We start from the raw sequence: 18261 nt of genomic DNA, 5'->3' as shown, positions 1-18261 counted from the left end.
TCTCGAGATCTTGTGAAATGTCACCGTCATCTGAATAGTTCAGAATTGTTTTTAACGCTTAGCCGTTGCAATTACCTGTATTAATTTCAAACTTCAATGTACGAGATGAAATTCAAACTTTTTTCAGACGTAAACCTTTCATGCAGCAAGATCTGTATTCGAAAAATTGGCCTGACAATGAAATCTCAAAAAAAGGGGATGGGAGGCTTTATGGATCACCTCCCCTACTCACAACTACTGGACCCATTGCATGCTTCTTCATTTGCCGATTACCCTTTTCCGATTGTGTTGAGGCATGTCGTATGTCTCGTCTGTTAGTCTCAGCTGGGAGACGGAAAACATCGCATCGTGTCTATCATGAAGAGTACGCAAGTTATCGCCAGAACCCTGAATAAATGCCAATTTCCTGCCACATTCGGTCGAATGTTGGGCCTGGCCTGTCGGTTCCTCAAAGACTTGGCCTAGAAACGCTCCGTGGCAACCCCTCAAAAATGTGGGAATAATTAGAGCCGTTGAAAATGTACTCTGTGTCGGAATGTTGAGTCCATGCAGTAACTGATAAAAAAAAATTCACTTTTTTTTTGAGAAGAATACATTTTGAAGAATCATCTGTGATCCAAGTTGTCCGAAATTATATTTAATTATTCTTCGTTTGTAGTTGTTTCCTAAACGCTTACTTCCAGTACATTTTATACCAGGCGGCACGCACTCCCTCTGAGCGGGAGCACCCATGTTGGCTCACGGAACGAGGATGACCACTTTGTGCCAGGGGAGTCAAAGAAACATAAAATTGTCAAGGATAGTACTGCGATCAATGTAGAAATCACCAGGATGAGTCCTGAGGTGAGGAAACTCTGTGATAAAGACTCCGCACAGTAATCAACAAGATTGTAATCACCGCTGTGAGAGGTGAGGGACCACGAGGTGAGGAAGGTGTGTGTGTGATAAAGACACCTTATCATAAACACCGACATTGTCATCACTGTATAACTGATATTACTCGTATAACACAATATCTCAAAAAGTTATGGACTGATTTGGACGAAACTTGGTGGACAGGTTGCATGTATAGCAAGGACGAAGCAATTCCATCTTGTAGAAGATCCAGATCCAGATATGAAATTTTATAATTTTTATTTATATGTGATTCTTCACCATTGAGAGATGATGCCAAAAACGATATATAGCACGAAATCTCAAAAAGTTGCGGTGGATTTACATGAAACTTTATGGATGAGTTGGGTATGTGACAACTGACAAGTACAAGCTGATTCGATTTTGGTTCAAGTCCGGATCCAGATCCGGCCTCTCACTGGGATACAAAATATAAACTGTTCAGTCTGGCGGAGGTACGTGCTCTACCGAGTGCCATTCCAGTGTTGAGGGATATGACACACACAGCTGCCCTGGTGGATGGACCAGCCTGCAGACACACACCAGAAGCACACCACTAGTTGAGACCTGCCAAGTGAATTTCCTCACCTCGATTTCATGTGCAAGAATAATTTTTGTCAACTAGCATATCTAGAAATCGAATTTTTGTTTTTTGACATTAACTTAACTTACTAACTTAACATCTTAATGCCTTGTGCAATTGAATTTGTAAGGTCACAGCACACAATGTCCTGCTCTTTTTAAGACATTCTGTTTGGATCTTTAATGTTGATCACTCACATGCAGAGATACAGCACAACGGCTTTTACCTTCCCATCCCAAGTTCAGCCAGCTCCAAGGTGAATCACCTGCCCCTACCAATCTGCTCTACCTGATTTTTTTAGTCATACCAGAGATTTTAGTCATATGCGACCCCACCACGGAATAAATCATTTTAATCAGATTCAACTCCTCTTGGGGAATAAAGAGGAGCAGAGAGTTCCCTGGATTGCTCAACACCAACTGATCTAACCTGTCATACTCAGTCCCAAATCAGGTATAGGACTTCCTAGACTTGACTAATCTTTTCAGCTTCAGAGTCCTTACAGAATCGGGCACATTCAGATTTGGCGGCCAAAGTGCAGGACTCAAGAACAGTGCCTTGTATTCTGCTTTTTTAAATAGACTCAATTATTCTCAACTTGTGGTGTTGGCAGGAAGGAACAGTTCTGGGTGCAAGTCTTTCTAGATTCTCGAACCAGGTGGACAGGTCTGATATTTGACTGAATGTGGCAGGAAATTGGAATTTTTTTCAAGGTGCCAGTGATAACATTTCACTGAAAGACACGGTGAGATATTTAACATCCACCAACGACCGTTGCTGACCAACGACCTTCAGCTTTGCCTTCATCCGACGAATAGCACCCACATTGATGCCTCGTGAAACATCCGGGTTGGAGTTTAAAGCTGGGTCGAGATTCAAACCTAGGCTTGACAGCTCAAAGGCATTCCACGTACTTTGAGGGTATCTTGCCAGCTCCCAACAGCCGAGGCCTGTAGGATGTTAATATATGAGGCAGTTTGTTGAATTCCCCTCATCAGTCAATGATGCCGAAGAAGAGGTAAATTGAAAAAGTATTTTTGAATCAAAATTGTTGTTAAAATTGCTCAACCATTGTACTCCGCTCTGCATTTTCAATCTCCGCTCTGCAGGCATGAGAGCTCAGACCGCATGCTTCTTTCATCCCGTACTTGAGCGTACTTTTTTAACAGAGACATACAGGCCTTGAACACGTTTAAACTCTTTCGTTTTTCTTTCACTCATTGTTGTGCATGAAAAATGGGCCTGGACTGATAATACAACTGCTGAATGTAAAATAATTGTCAAGCCCAAATTACTGTGAGTCGAAAAAAAATTGGGACAATTTAATTCTTTTGTTCAAAAGCCTGAAAACTTTGCAGTTTTCTGGTCAAGGTATAGGATTGAATTGCTTCTTGATTTGATTTCTGCAAGGTTTTCATTTGCAGAACTTTGTACATTACATTTACAGTAATTCAGAAACATTCAAATCTCCTTTCGTTTCTCTTTTGCAGCCATTTTCTGAAATAGCATGTCTGTTCATCTATAGCTATACCTGACTTCAGCTTGCTTTATTTGAATCAAAACGTTTATTCATGATGTTGAGGTCCTTACATTCGAAGTTCGGCAAAATATAAACGCCAGGAAATATAATGTAGTGGGTAATCTTCCCTGAAAATGATGATGCAGTTGCATGAAATCTGTAAGTTGATTAGAAAGGTGTCGGTGCTAATTGAGATTAAATGAATTGTAACAATGGGAACAATGGGGGTTAGGACATATAATGCAAGGAAAGTGACAGATTAAGTTAATGGGGCATGGATAAAGGAACAAGAATGATTGCCCAAATGGCCTAAACTCCACAGGTAGTGAACACGAGGTCACGACATTTTTGTCCTCGTGAACATGAGGTCACGACATTAGTGAACACGAGGTCACGACATCCTCGTTAACCTTGTGAGGTTATTGCGCTATGATTTGTTGCGCGATGAGGTGAGGCGAGCAATACGAAGACGACTACCTGGTATGCTGCTTCGTGGGTGTGATTTTATTTCAAGATAATGCTCGCTATCAAAGAGCAAATGTAACCACTACTACTCTTGGGGAAATGGGGTGTGAAGTTCTAAATCACCCCCCACAGAGTCCAGACTTGTTACCTTGTGATTGTAATATCTTGGACCACTCAAATAACATCTGCAGAGCAATACGTTTGTACAAATTATCGAATGATGCATAGGTCAAAAGATGTGTCCTGAAATAGCTATGTATCATTCCAACGATTACAACACGTAACACAAGTATCATCAACTTCAAGTACATTTGCATTTTGAAAAGTTAAAAAAATCCCCGTCAGTCTCGTATACATAATAATATAAAAGATGAGGGCCATTCAAAATGCTCTCAAAGTGAGATACTCCAAATAATCCTCCCATGATTCAAGTCTTTCCTTGGAAAATTTGAGCAACTCACAGTTTTCAAGGCCTTTGTCCATAGATCCATGGAGTACTGCTCTTCACTATGGGCTGGGGTCCAACGTCGTGTCCATCTCCTGCATTCTATGGAATCTAAAGCTCTCAAAATTATTGGAATCTCCCATGATAAGACTAAAGCTAAAGGTTCGTTGCTCTCACATTGCAGGCAGGTCTGTGAACTCTCTGTATTCTACCATCTATTGACCAACTGGAACAGCACTCGGGAGAGCACACACCTCTGTCAGAATGAACAGTTTAAGTTTTGTATCCCACAGTAGGCCAGATCTGCATCCGGACCTTTCCCAAAATCCAATCGACTGGTTCTTGTCACCTTCCCAACTCATCCACCAAGTTTTGTAATAATCCGTCCACAATTTTTTGGAGATGTCATGGTAAATATCGTTTTTGGTGGTGAAGAATGGTGAAGAATCATTTTAAAGAGTCTAGGATCCTCATCTGGATCCAAATCTTCACCAAGATCTAATCAATTCATCCTTGGCACAAGCCCAACCTGTCCATCAATTTTAATCTGAATCGATTGATAACTTTTTGAGATATATTACTCACCGATAGACAGAGACAGACAGACAGACGAGGGGGGGGGGAGGGGGGGACACCACCTCTGCCCACCTTTGGTGGTGGAGATGCTCTCTCTCTCTCTCTCTCTCTCTCTCTCTCTCTCTCTCTCTCTCTCTCTCTCTCTCTCTCTCTCTCTCTCTCTCTCTCTCTCTCTCTCTCTCTCTCTCTCTCTCTTTTTTCAGTCTTGAGCAGTAAGGAAGCAGCAACTAAATGCTTTTGTGTTTCGGTACTATTCAGAAATAACAAAGCTTCCCTCATCTGCAACTTTAGACAACAACATTTTTTTTCTGGCACATCATTGGAAAAATAATCTGTTACATATTTCGTTTTCATTCAACATTTAAACTGCTATGAAGGAAGTCCTTGTGTTGGTTTTGACGAGGTGAAAGATCCTCCCCTTCACCTGGCAAGAGTTTTTCAAGCGCATGTATCATGACACTGAGCTTCTTCAGCAAGCACTGGAGGTAAATCTGCATGCACTTCAAACACACACACACACCTTCCTGCGTTCCTGTGTTCCTGGCCACATGAAGGAACACTGCATTCATACTTTTCACCTCCTCACACCAGGCTACTGAGAAAGAGAAGAGGCACATATAACTGTCTGCCAATGCCTATACTTCTGAGCATAGGACTGCATGAAACTGCCATCCTGCAAAGGGCCACAGTTAGGGTTCCAGAGTCCATTGTGCAGAGCGTGCTGTCTCTCCAATTCTGATTCCAAGGACAAGCGACAGTGATCAGAACTGGCCACAGCAAGAAGTACCAGATCCAAGGCCCCAAAATTGTGAAGCAAAAGGAAGTAATCAATTCTGCTTCAACATGTTGTTGTTCGTCTTTCGGCTGCTCCCGTTAGGGGTCCCCACAGCGGATCATCCGTTATGATCCGCATACTGATTTGGCATAGGTTTTACGCCGGATGCCCTTCCTGACGCAACCCTGGTCGCCTCTCACGACACAGGGATAAGGATTGGGTTTCGCCATGATTCCAGAATGCCCTACACCCTCTCATAGCACGGCCCAGCGCAGAGATCCCGTCCTCAAGCGATCCTCCAACCCAAGCCTCCGAGTCGCCGGATTACAGGCACACGCCACTACGCCCGGTAATTCTGCTTCAACATGTACCAGTCAACTTGGTCCAGGTGAAAACACGACCTGCCTGTGCCCACATATCCTGCAATTATGTCTTAAATTATTCCTTTACGTGCTGGTGTCAAATGGTCCTGGGTAATCTGACCAAGTCTATATTAAATTCACCCTGACAATCACCGAAGCAGAAGAAGAAAAGAGAAGCTCCAACTGGCATAGGAGCTCCACTCTTTCTTCGTGTTGACCCTTTCAGTTAGGGGACCGCTGCTCAGAGGAGCCTTTTATATGAAATTACATTAATGATTTATTTTGTTTGCTTGTCAGTTAAGTGGGGAATCTTACCACTCATCTTCTTATATGAAAAAAAAGGTAAAAAGTCAAACATTATAACAAAGTCAAGGACGAGCATTTTGGCCATATGGGTAAAATACACAATCCAACAAAGCTTGTCAAACTAATACACACATGCAATTCAGCCCAAATGCCAAAGCACATGGTCAAACAAAGGCATACACACAAGCCCACAATGCATTGTTATACTATAACTTCATCAGTTCAGAAACCACTCAAGAGTGTATATGTTCAACTAACACCTCTTAACTGGAATGGTGACCTCGGACCCCTATGGCACGTCAGCACTTGCCTCAAGGGTCCCGACCAACAGGAAATGCCAGCCACATATCCACCCGATTTGGATGCCAAGTGCGTGATGAACAAGATCTCCGAATAGCACCCACGAAAAAAGATGTCAGGATTAACGATGCATTCCTTCTCAGTTGCAGTCTGTTAAAATACAATATTACTTGACACTGCTTTCTGCGGTGGGCAGTTCTGTTTTTCAAAGACTGCAACTGAACAGGAAAGTGCAATTAATTTCACATATACTCTTTTGGCAGCACGCAACAATGCAAATCATTCTGGGTATTTCCAAGACAACAGTGAACGATGTTTCACGCGCTCTTGCTGTGCGAGGACATTTTTGCTGAACGAAAATGTGAACCCATTTGACTTTTAGATGAGCTGTACCTTCTATTGATATGTCTTCCATGCAGAGAATGTGTGTTTGAATTGTGCCAGAAGTTTACAAAGGGTACGCAAATCATTGCGGAGCTGGTTAGTCTGGAATCACCGTCATATTTTACGCTTTATTAAACCAGATTATTCGATAAATAAATAAACACAAACCTACAGCGAAAGACAGATTCTGGCATTTTGTCGTCATTTATGGAGGAAATATGCAGGTGCTAACGTTTCTCCAAAAACAGGAACAGCATTCAATAATTTACATGTCACTTTGAATGGTGAGGATGTGCAGCAGAAACCCAATTTATCTCAACTCACAAATTAACTCTGCGTTTGATTAAATCAAGGAATGACGGGTGGGCGGATCCTTCAACTGGCAATGGCATTTCAACGTGACCCGCTTGACAAGAAAGATGGCCAATCAGAGAATTTATTCACGTATAATTGCTGCCTTTGAGCAAGGGAAATTAGTGGTAGATGGAAGGAAATTTCAGTTTTTTTGTCATTTCTTGTTGACCATTGAAAACGACGATCTTGGATCCTCACAGGAACATACTCAAGTAGGGTTTATTAGGCCTGAAGCATGACTTTATTCACCTGGTTGCTGTTATGGAAACTGACAATGCTTAAAAAGACATTATGACAATTGATGATATCCGTTTGTTGCTTGTCTATGCTTGTTCACTGGTTATTATGGGTTAATTTTTTTGTAGTGAAATGTAGATGGCCGCTGGTGTATTCAAGTCAACTACACAGTGTTTAGTTCACCATTTGGAAACGTTGTATGTGTAAGTGCAGATCCTTCTGATCCCGATTGTTTGAAAATGATGGCCGGTGTTGCTTGAAATCTACAAAGCCACTAATAGTCAGGTCTGCAGTGATGCTGAGGTTACGCTTGCAAAGCGGTCATTATGGTCAAAATATTTGTTGTGATACCCTGAGCTCAAATACACTGACCATTCATTGAACTGGATATAAGACTGGAAAGATTATGAATTGTTGATAGATACAAATAGTTCGAGATAGTGATTCACAACATTAGATGGCAAGCAAAGTTTGGCCAGAGGGGAACATATAGAATTTCGGTCATTGGTGCCGCACTCCTCTGCAGCTCCTTTTGCGACTCTTAATGTAGACAATTGTGGAGACCTTGTGTGGAAGAGGTTGCTGGTTTATGATGCTTCTGTTCCTCTTGTGGATTTATTTGCTGTTTTGAATTTTTTGGTTATGGTGAATAATATAAGTGATCTTTACAGGCACAAGCTTTTTGATCTAAAGCTAACCACCGGCTTTAAAGGTACAGCCGTAAAGTATCTGGGGGTACCTGCAGGCCTATTTTCACGAATATTATTATGAAATTATTTAAAAGGATATCATCAGGAATATCGGACCAGGTTCTAGATTCTAGATGGTTCTAGAGGGTGTGATTGAATAAATAACTTCTCAAGTGAAAGATACATAGGTCACTCCATTATAATAATCCTCAGATAGGAAGAGTGTAATTTCAGGTTATGCTTTAAAAACAGTTTATTGACGCAATCGATGAAAATAAACTTTAAAGCTGCTGGGTGTCCATATCCAAACACCCTCCTCACCAGAAAACCTGGTTGGGGAGACGATTTAGTCACCGACAACCCGACCATGGAACAGGTTAGTACAGGTTTACATGGTACCTGTAGCAGGTCACAGATCGAACCTGACCTGACCTGACTACAAACTGACTGTTGCTGACCCTCAAATCAACTGTGGTCCACCTTCGCTTGTGGAAACACGGGCTGCGGTGAACCAGTTGAAACGGGGCAAAGCTCCAGGGATCTGTGGCATCCATGCTGAACTTCTCAAGGCTGGTGGAAATGCTGCACTTGTGTCATTGCATGCAGTTCTGTGCTCTGCCTGGAACACAGGCATCATCCCAACTGACTGGAAGAGGGGCCTTGTTGTCCCTCTCTGGAAAGGGAAGGGTGATCGCCAAGACTGCAACAACTACCGAGGGGTGACGCTGCTCTCAGTGCCGGGCAAGGTCTTTGCTCGGATAATTCTCGATAGGGTTCGCCACCATCTGCTTGAGCACCAGCGTCCAGAGCAGTCAGGCTTTACACCAAAGAGGTCAACGATTGACCGTATCCTTGCACTTCGTGTCCTCACCGAACGCAGACGAGAGTTTCGGCAGGGGCTGCTTGCAGCCTATGTTGATCTCTGTAAAGCGTTCGATTCAGTGAATCGTGATGTCCTCTGGAGGATTCTTGGTCTTCGTGGGGTGCCACCAAAACTGATCGATCTGATGTCTGAACTCTACTCTGGTACAGATAGTGCTGTGAAGTGTGGTGGTACCATCTCTGACTTATTTCCAGTTGTTACTGGAGTTCGTCAGGGATGTGTACTGGCCCCCACACTTTTCAGCACTTGTATGGACTGGATTTTAGGGAGGATGTCGGAGAGATCAAGTTGCGGTGCATCGTTTGGGAATGTCAAGATCTCGGACCTTGATTTTGCAGATGATGCAGTCATCTTTGCGGAGACTTTAGATATCCTTTTTGGGGCCCTCGAGGTGCTGAATGAGGAGTTGGAGCTGCTGGGATTACGGGTTTCTTGGGTCAAAACTAAGATCCAGGCTTTCGGTGACATCTTGGATGCTGCTGTCCTGTCTGTGTCTGTTTGTGGTGAGGATGTTGAGGTCGTGGAGAGATTCACTTACCTTGGCAGTGATATTCATGTCTCTGCTGGCTGCGAGTCAGAGGTCAATAGACGTCTGGGTCGGGCCTTGGGAGTCATGGATTCACTGGATCATGGGGTGTGGCGCTGCCGGTACCTGTGCGGGAGGACGAAAGTCCGAGTCTTCAGGTCCTCCGTGCTTCCAGTCTTGCTCTATTGGTGCGAGACTTGGACTCTGACCAAGGATCTGAGACGGAGACTTAATTCCTTTGGTACCAGGTCTCTTCGGAGAATCCTTGGCTATCGCTGGTCGGATTTTGTGTCCAACGAGCGGTTGCTGAGAGAGACTCGGATGAGATTTGTTACCTGCATAGTCCGTGAGCATCAGTTGCGGCTGTATGGACATGTGGCTCGTTTTCCTGACGCTGATCCTGCTCACCAGATTCTCTCAGCGAGGGAGTCTCATGAGTGGAGGAGGCCAGTGGGCCGACCACGTGCCTCGTGGTTGCAGCAGGTTGACCATCCTCTCAAGGAGATGGGGATGGGCCTGGCATCTGCCTGGGGGATGGCCAGACGGAGGCCCCTGGAGTACCGGCGGAAAGTGGACGCAGCGATGCGCTGTTCTGGCATATGCTCCCATACCTGACCTGATCTGAAACTTTAAATATACGAGTACCGTCGATCAGGAAAGTTTGTCTTTCGACAATACAGGACTTTCAAAATAAGGCGATCCCCACATAATACATTGCGACACATGCGCAGAAACCCTTCGGAACAATGGCAATCGGGGAATACGATGACATACATACGAGGTAATGATTGCGATGTAGGCTTGACACTTATCGAATGTATTGTGCGAATTCGTCTGAGATCTTACTTCAATACCATGATTTATCATTGATTTTGGTAGCTGTGATGTCTCACCAAACGCGTATATGCATCAAATGCATTGTGTGAATTGTGCTTTAGTTATATAGTGCAGCCCCCCCCCCCCCTGGATGGAGTGATAAATAATACAGCTTAGAACTGCTCAAAATAAAGAAAAATAGCACCGCAAAGCGGGCGTAACCCCTCAGCCCCTTGACACAAACCAATTTCAAGATGGAGGCCACATTGAAAATCGCAGCACACCCATTTTCGAAAGGAACCTTCCTCTACTCAACCCCAACATATCCTGCAAAAATGGATTTAATCGGACAAGGCGTTCTCCTCGAAATTGACGGAAACCAAAAGTTGACAGACGGATGCCCGGACAACACCTATGACGACAATACCCCTTAGCCAATTCGGGCTGAGGGGTAAAAAGCAGAAGGAAAACAAAAACTTCACCACATCAGCTCTTGTAAATTAAAAAATAAATCTTGACTTGATCCCCTCCCCACTACCGCCCCCCCCCCTCTCCAATCTCCAGCCATAAAAAAATATACAAAAGTACATTAAGCCTATATTAATTTTGGAAGGGAAAGTTACCACATACAATGATACAAATAATATTGTGGGTAATTTTCTAAGTAACTTGTAACTGCGGATTTTTGGGTTGCTCCAAATCAACTTTTTCTTCAACCCCTTGCAAGTCATGGAAATACAACGGAGATCCCTCCCTGTCACCATCGGTGTAGCATGAAAGTGATCTACCATTGGCATTGATTGAGTTAGCGAGCACCGAAGCATGAGGAAAGTTCACTCGTTCTTCAGGAACTTGACTAGATAGTTGTGCTATTTCTCTGCTGGTTTTGAAGTTTGTTAAGGCCCAGTCACACCTTGACATTTTAGCCAGCTTATGCCGATTTTTGGAAAATTTGTCTAAAACGCCGGTACACGTCGAATACGTTATGGGTAAGTTTTGATAACATTGAGAGCACGCTGAAAAACACTGCGTAGTACGCTGGCTTTAAACGTTGAACTTTTAGGTTTTCCTCGAATTTTTTCATGCTTGAAATTTTACGACGTATGCCGGCATATGACTCACACGTTCCGTTCCGCTACGCTGGCCATAAGTCGTAGGCACGTTATGCGATCGTTGACACACGTTGAAACACGTTACTTGTAAGTTACTCATAAGTCGAAACACGTCGAGGTAATGTTTAGCGTACCCGAAACTTATTTCTAACCTATGAGTAACGTTTTGTAAGCACGCTACACGAACGTTGTTCACACTTTGCAACACGTTACTTGAAAGTACTACTACTACTACTACTACTACTACTACTACTACTACTACTACTACTACTACTACCACCAACATCGACATCAGTAAATTCTCTCCAACTACTACTACTACTACTACTAATAACATGGACATCACTAAATTCTCTGGAACTACTACTACTACTACTACTACTACTACTACTACTACTACCAACATCGACATCACTAAATTCTCTCGAACTACTACTACGGATACTACACTACTACTACTACTAACATCGACATCACTAAATTCTCTCGAACTACTACTGCTACTACTACTGTTACTACTAATACTACTACTCCTAACATTGACAACACTAAATTCTCTCGAACTACTACTACTACTGCTATTAACATCGACATCACTAAATTCTCTCGAACTACTACTAGTACTACTACTACTACTACTACTACTACTACTACTACTACTACTGCCACTGCTAGTGACTGACATCTACTCAACATGGAGTCTGGAACACTGATGGGTTCCTCTTGTGAAGCCCATTTGGATATACCAATTCCTCTAAACGCTGCCAATACGCCATTATACGGTAGCTGTAAGTTAGAAACACGTTCAGTAAGTTCTGTAGTCGTCCGGAAGACATCAAACAAATACGTCTACATATGCCAATGTGCGTTTGAGATACGTTACACATAGGTTCAAAGCACGCTACTCATAGGTTCAAAGCACGCTACTCATAGGTTCAGAGCACGCTACTCATAGGTTCAGAGCACGCTACTCATAGGTTCAAAGCACGCTACTAATAGGTTCAAAGCACGTTACTCGTAGGTTAAAAATTAAGTTTCGGGTATGCTAAACATTACCTCAACGTGTTTCGACTTATGAGTAACTTACAAGTAACGTGTGGCCGACGTGTGTAAACGATTGTGGAGCGTGCCGAGAACTTATGCCAGCGTATGCGGAACTTGTGAGCCATACGTCGAGTACGTCGTAAAATTTTCAGCATGCTTGAAATTTCACGACGTACTAGACGCACCACGTAATATGCCAGCGTACTTCATTGTTTTTCATTGTGCTCCCAATGTATACACAACTTACCCATACCATATTCGACGTGTCCCAGCGTTTTAGACACATTTTTCATAGGTCGGCATACGCTGGCTAAATCGTCACGGTGTGACTGCGATGTTGACACTTCCAATTTTAATGCGGTTATGATTTAAATCTGCGTGCGGCAGGTTTTTAACAGAGAACGCCACGAGTTCTTCGGCGATACGTGCAGCGTGCTATGACTAAGTTAAACTATCGTTGGGCATAAGTTCGTCGGCCACGCCGACAACAGGCTAAGCATTCATTGGTATAAGTTATCTTTAACACAACGAAACGTTCTGTGCCTGTTACTAATACGTTATGCATACGACCAACACGTTATGAATACGACCAAAACTTAAAAAAACTCAAAACTTCAGCATACGCCAACGTTTTACGTGCATTTTTATACGTTGCCATTCCTGGCTAAAACGTCAAGGTGTGACTGGGCCTTTAGGAGTATGTTTAACGTGCGGTGGTTATAGATCTATAAGACTGAAATCATTCCACTGGAATAGTTCTTGATTTTGGTGCTTCAAAGATGGACTTTTCGTCACACTTCCAATCGTATCTAGTGCAAAAAAGTGATGGATGCACACCCTCGGGTTGTGGGAATGCCACCAGTCATCGGGCCACCCCACTCTCCTTATCCACTGCAGCCATTTGCTGGTATTAATAGGTAATGGTTGGAACATGACACCTCTCATCCATGGATATTTCTCATATTTCCCATATTTTTGGGATTCTGATTTGCCTCTAGGAACACAACAATTATGGTTAATGCTTCAGTCACATTTGGCTTGGCGGCCGTAGGGTCTAAAAAATCTATGGCCACTAGCAATTATAGGGCGGCCGCAGGATTTCCACGGTCACACAATGTAGCAGTCACATATGTTTTTATTTTTTGGGTACCCGCACGGGAAATTTATAAATTGTGGAGACCGAAAACGTGGGGGTGCCGTACGGTCTTTGATTTGATGTCGCACGGTGACCTTAGGGCGTCGCTGCGGCGGCCATATAATTTTCAAGGCAGACGCAAGGTAGCCTCAAGGTGCCCGCAAGACGACCGCAAGGGGGCCCTCAGGCGAACGTGGAAATAGTGCAGCCGCCGTAATTTTTGGGGGGGTTGGCAAAATTCATTTTTCATTGATAAGAGCTTACGGAAAACGCACGGATAACACAAGCCCACACATCTACGTCATGGCTACGGCTTGTCGAATTGCTACGGCCAACCAAGAAATGAAAAAAGTTATAACTTCGCACTTTAATTCGCGAGACCCCTATGGCCTGTAAAAGATAGCCATACGGTGTAGGGCCACCCTGAGGCCACCTCAGAAACTCTGCGGCCACCGCACGATTCTGTCAATTCAGGGGGGGGTATGGCCGCCGTATCCTAGCCGTAGAGCAAATGTGACTCATGCTTAACTATCATGGAATTACCATCAGTTTAACTCTTTCATTTATTGTCTCCCCCCCCCCCCAACTCTTTCCCCAAATTGTCTGTAAACTTTTACATCCACAAACAGTGACAAAACCCCTCCAGTTTGGTATCCTCCCCCAAGTCATCTCTGACATGCCTGCATCCTCCCAACCCCCTCCCATTCTCCTTGTCTTCCTCCTTTGCATCCCTCTACTTCATGTCCCCCATTTCTGATTCCGCATCACCCCACCCCACTCAAAGCCTCTGACTCACCTCTGCCCCCTTCCATCTTCCACCTCCCCCACCTTCCCCCAACCCCTCATCTTCCTCCTCACCCCACCTCCTCCTCAACCTGCCTTCCCCATCTTCCCTCTTACACTGCCTCTAATTTTCACAATCACCCCATACTCTCACATTTTCCCTATCACCCCACCCCTTCTCATCTTCCTCCTCACCCCTTCTTAGCATTCCCTCACTCCGCCCGCTCTCATATTCCCACTCTCACAGCCCCTCTCAGATTACCCCCCCCCCCAACCACCTCTCCCCCTCTCAGCTTTCCCACACACCACACCCCTCTCCTTCTCCTCGCTCTTAAATAGCTGTGACAGGATCATTCGAGGCAGTCTACAATCCAGTCTCGGTCAGTCCTCCATATATTCAGCCTCCCTGCCGTGGTCATACATGAGAAGTCGGAGGGTCTTCTTCTGGGTGCGAGGCAACTACTTCTGAGCGACGAGGGTCCATACTTGGACAGCGGCACGAGGGGAAAGGAGGAGCACTGAGTGGGTGGGATACCGGACCAATAATTAATAGACTCATTAAACACGTACAGATTTTCTCACTTCTTACATGCCACTTCAAGCTGTCTTCTTACACTTTCTGTCTCTCCAGTTCCACTGTCTCATCTACTGTAGACACACAGAAAACTAAAAGAGCAAATGCAGGTATGCACCTCTTCACTCTTCCTCTTCTGCATTATCTTGCACTTCATTTTGCACCTCCTCACTCATACACCATATACACCCCCAGTTTTCATCCCACCTCCTCCCCCAGCTAAGTGACTGGATTTGCGCCAGTCTGTCGGCCATGCCAGGTACAAAGAGGTCACCTACACCTAAAACTCTCTCTCTCTCTCTCTCTCTCTCTCTCTCTCTCTCTCTCTCTCTCTCTCTCTCTCTCTCTCTCTCTACTTCTTTCTCTCTCTCTCTCTCTCTCTCTCTCTCTCTCTCTCTCTCTCTCTCTCTCTACTTCTTTCTCTCTCTCTCTTTCTAATTTCCTCGGGTGTATGGCACCTGCTATGTTAGCGTAATGATAAGATTGTAGAAGTTGTATTGGGTTAGCTCTGCACTGTGTCCTCTCTTCTTATTGATTATTTGCATCTCCTTTGCCGCACTTGTAATTAAAGCCTTTTTTATTTATCACATTGTAATAAGTTGCTTATGTTATAAATGTACCCAGCCTGTTCTGTCTTTTCCTCCATTGGTCCAGGGTAGACCACACGTTAGTTTATCTGGGAAGTTCTACCCCACCAATGTGGCTCTTATTAGCTGGTGAGTACATGGCAGTATGCATCGAGGGCGCAAGACCCATTTGACATGGCCGTCCACAGGTAAGGTATCACGCGAGGTAGTGTAACCCTGCCAGGATTGGCAGTACCAATCAGCGTTCATGGTTGCTTTGCAATCTGTTGGCACCTGGCTTTATCTGTGTCCGGCAGCCTCAGGACCGGGTGTTCGGGAGGTCTTGCCCTCGTGCAAGCCTCGAACCCAGATACGTAACAATATATTTAGTACCACAAATGATGCAATGATACCCTTTGTTTAATATCATGCAGAAACTCAAAAAGTTTTCTTTATTTTCTGATCTGGAGGTTTAATGTAAAATAAATTGGAGACTCCACAGGAGAAAGCTCAGTGCTTCAAATGGTTCATCGAGACGAGATCTGACATGCAAGTTCAGCATAATTTCCATACAAGGAATGGAAGAAATCCGCCATTACGGACTGGTATCTGAGAGTGATAGAAGAGGTGTAAGGAGACTAGAAATTGTCACAAACAGAAAAGTACCAGTTGACCAAGCACAAGGGCAGCAGACGTTGAATGAGTGCTTGAACCTTTTCAACAAAGTCCCAGAAAATCAATTTGATGTGTAACTCGAGAACTGGGACTATCACCCACCACTGTACACAGGATTTTGTATAAAAGACTGAAGCTTTATTCCGATAAGGTGCAGATTCTGCAGGAATTCAAATCAAATGATGGATCCAAACACAAGGCGTTTGCTTTGGAAATGCTCAGTCGTATAGAGGATGACGAAGATTACCTGAAAAAGGTCATGTTCACAGACGAAGCTTCCTATCATGTATCGGGGAAGGTCATCTGGCACAATGCGAGGATCTGGGGCTCTGAAACCCCCCATGTGGTCATTGAACACATACGCCACAGTCCAAAGGTCAATGTGTGGCGTGGCCTTCTACATTATCGAATGGTGGATCCATTTTTCTTTGCGAAGGACACAGTGACCTCAACAATTTATATGAACATGTTGGAAGGATTCACCTTCACACAGATTGAAGACCTGCAACCCGAAATCATTTTTCAACAGGACGGCACTCCCCCTAATCAGGTCTTAGTCGTTTGAGCCGTCCTGAATGAAAAATTTCCAGGTAGCTGGAATGGCCGAGACGGACCAACTGCCTGGCCCCGATGATCACCAGACATAACCCCCCTTGATTTTTTGTCTGTCGGGGTTTGTCAAAGATGTTATCGACAACACCAACAATTCAAACCTGCAGGTTCTTCATTCTCGGATCACAGCTGCATGCGCAATGGTGGATGCAAACATGTTGTGCCAAACATGGCAAGAACTCTTGCACCACCTCGATGTCCTGCGTATGAGAAATGCAGCTCACAATGAAGAGTATTGATGGTGTGCACAAAACTGTGTGACACTGCATGAGTTTCTGCATCGTGTAAACCAAAGCGTATCATTGTATCATTTGTGGTTCCAAATATATTAACAACCAATGTTGTCCGGGTCTTTTTGGAACACCCTGTATTTATCTTGTTAACCCCCTGTATCTTTCCGTAGCACTCATTATTCCCCCAAATCCCTTACTTCTACATGTCTCTCTATTTTGTCCCCCATCCTTGCTGTTAGCATTTCTCCTCTCTCTTTTTGCTGTTCCTTTTGTTCTGCTGCATCCTGATCTGTTCTACGCTCTAGCTCCTCCACGAGCCACGACATTATATAAAACTATAATATATACATACATACATACATACATACATATAACACAATAGGCAGAGCTGAAAGCAATAATTATTTTCATGTCAGGGTGGCTCATGGTGGCTGGATCACAAAGTGCCTTGGCGTAATGGATCGACCAGGTGGAAAAAAAAATGTTGAAAAACACATTCCTTGGCCTCTCAAACTGATCAGTGAAGAAAAGACACTTCGTGTGAAGAATAACCCAGGAAACAAAGTACGACCAATAGGAGAATCACATGAAGTTCTTGAGCAATTGAAATGTCATATAAAGGATGAATACTAAACGAAGCTAAAGGGATGCATGGTTTCCCAGCAAAGCCAACATCAGTCAACAACCGAAGGTCAATCTTATGGGCCAACATTAGCCAATTAATGGATACGCGATTTCGTCCAAGCCCCGTCCACTTTAGTAATGAGGATCTGGTCCCCTAACAGCTTTCAAGTAAGATGGCAGTGCGAAGGTATTTCGATATGACTCCCTTTTATATACCAGGGAGTATTGACGACACATGTACTGTATATTTCCTTCCTGAGACTCATAAGGTTTTTTTTTTCGAAGGCCTAAATTGGGACACTGCAGGTTTGCAACAGAAGAAACAATTTGTTTGTGCCATCGGACTTGGGTGGATGATAATGCTGAGATTGAGAATTTGAACAGCACCACTTTTAGATTTTTAAAAGTCAAGTGATGCCTTTGAGGAGACCATAAACTACCACTGACCATGATGAACCAGTCACAAGGTGGTGGCAATGCTGATCCAGTTATAGTAGTGTTTCTTACCACTGTGATGAATAACCCAAATTTGTCACCTTATTGAACGCAAAGGCAAGCCAACAAAGCACAATACTTTTTTCCGATATTAATCGAGGCCAACTCTTTTATTTGTTTTCTTTTAAAGTGTTTGACGTAGTTTGTAGATAATCTTGTACCCAATATTTATAATTATTGGGCTGTTTAAATATTTTGCCGAATATCCAATTAAGATGAACTACACCATTTATGGCATGTATAAATACAAGTAAATGTAAAGTAATTCAGGAACAGGTAGCAGTTTCTGCACTG

The 18261-nt window shown here is 43.8% G+C and overlaps 1 long non-coding RNA gene across 1 annotated transcript in view; it reads right to left on the bottom strand.

Moving 5' to 3' along the window:
• The window catches only part of LOC147016764 (uncharacterized), a 33176-nt gene that overhangs the window by 2693 nt on the left and 12222 nt on the right, over positions 1–18261 (bottom strand). The gene's annotated exons all lie outside the window — the stretch shown is intronic.

Source organism: Eptatretus burgeri, chromosome 11, assembly GCF_056783735.1.
Source record: "Eptatretus burgeri isolate ZD-2024b chromosome 11, Ebu_testis_v1, whole genome shotgun sequence".
NCBI lineage: Eukaryota > Metazoa > Chordata > Myxini > Myxiniformes > Myxinidae > Eptatretus > Eptatretus burgeri.
The sequence above is the reverse complement of the archived record's forward strand: the minus strand, read 5'-3'. Positions and strand labels throughout refer to the sequence as shown.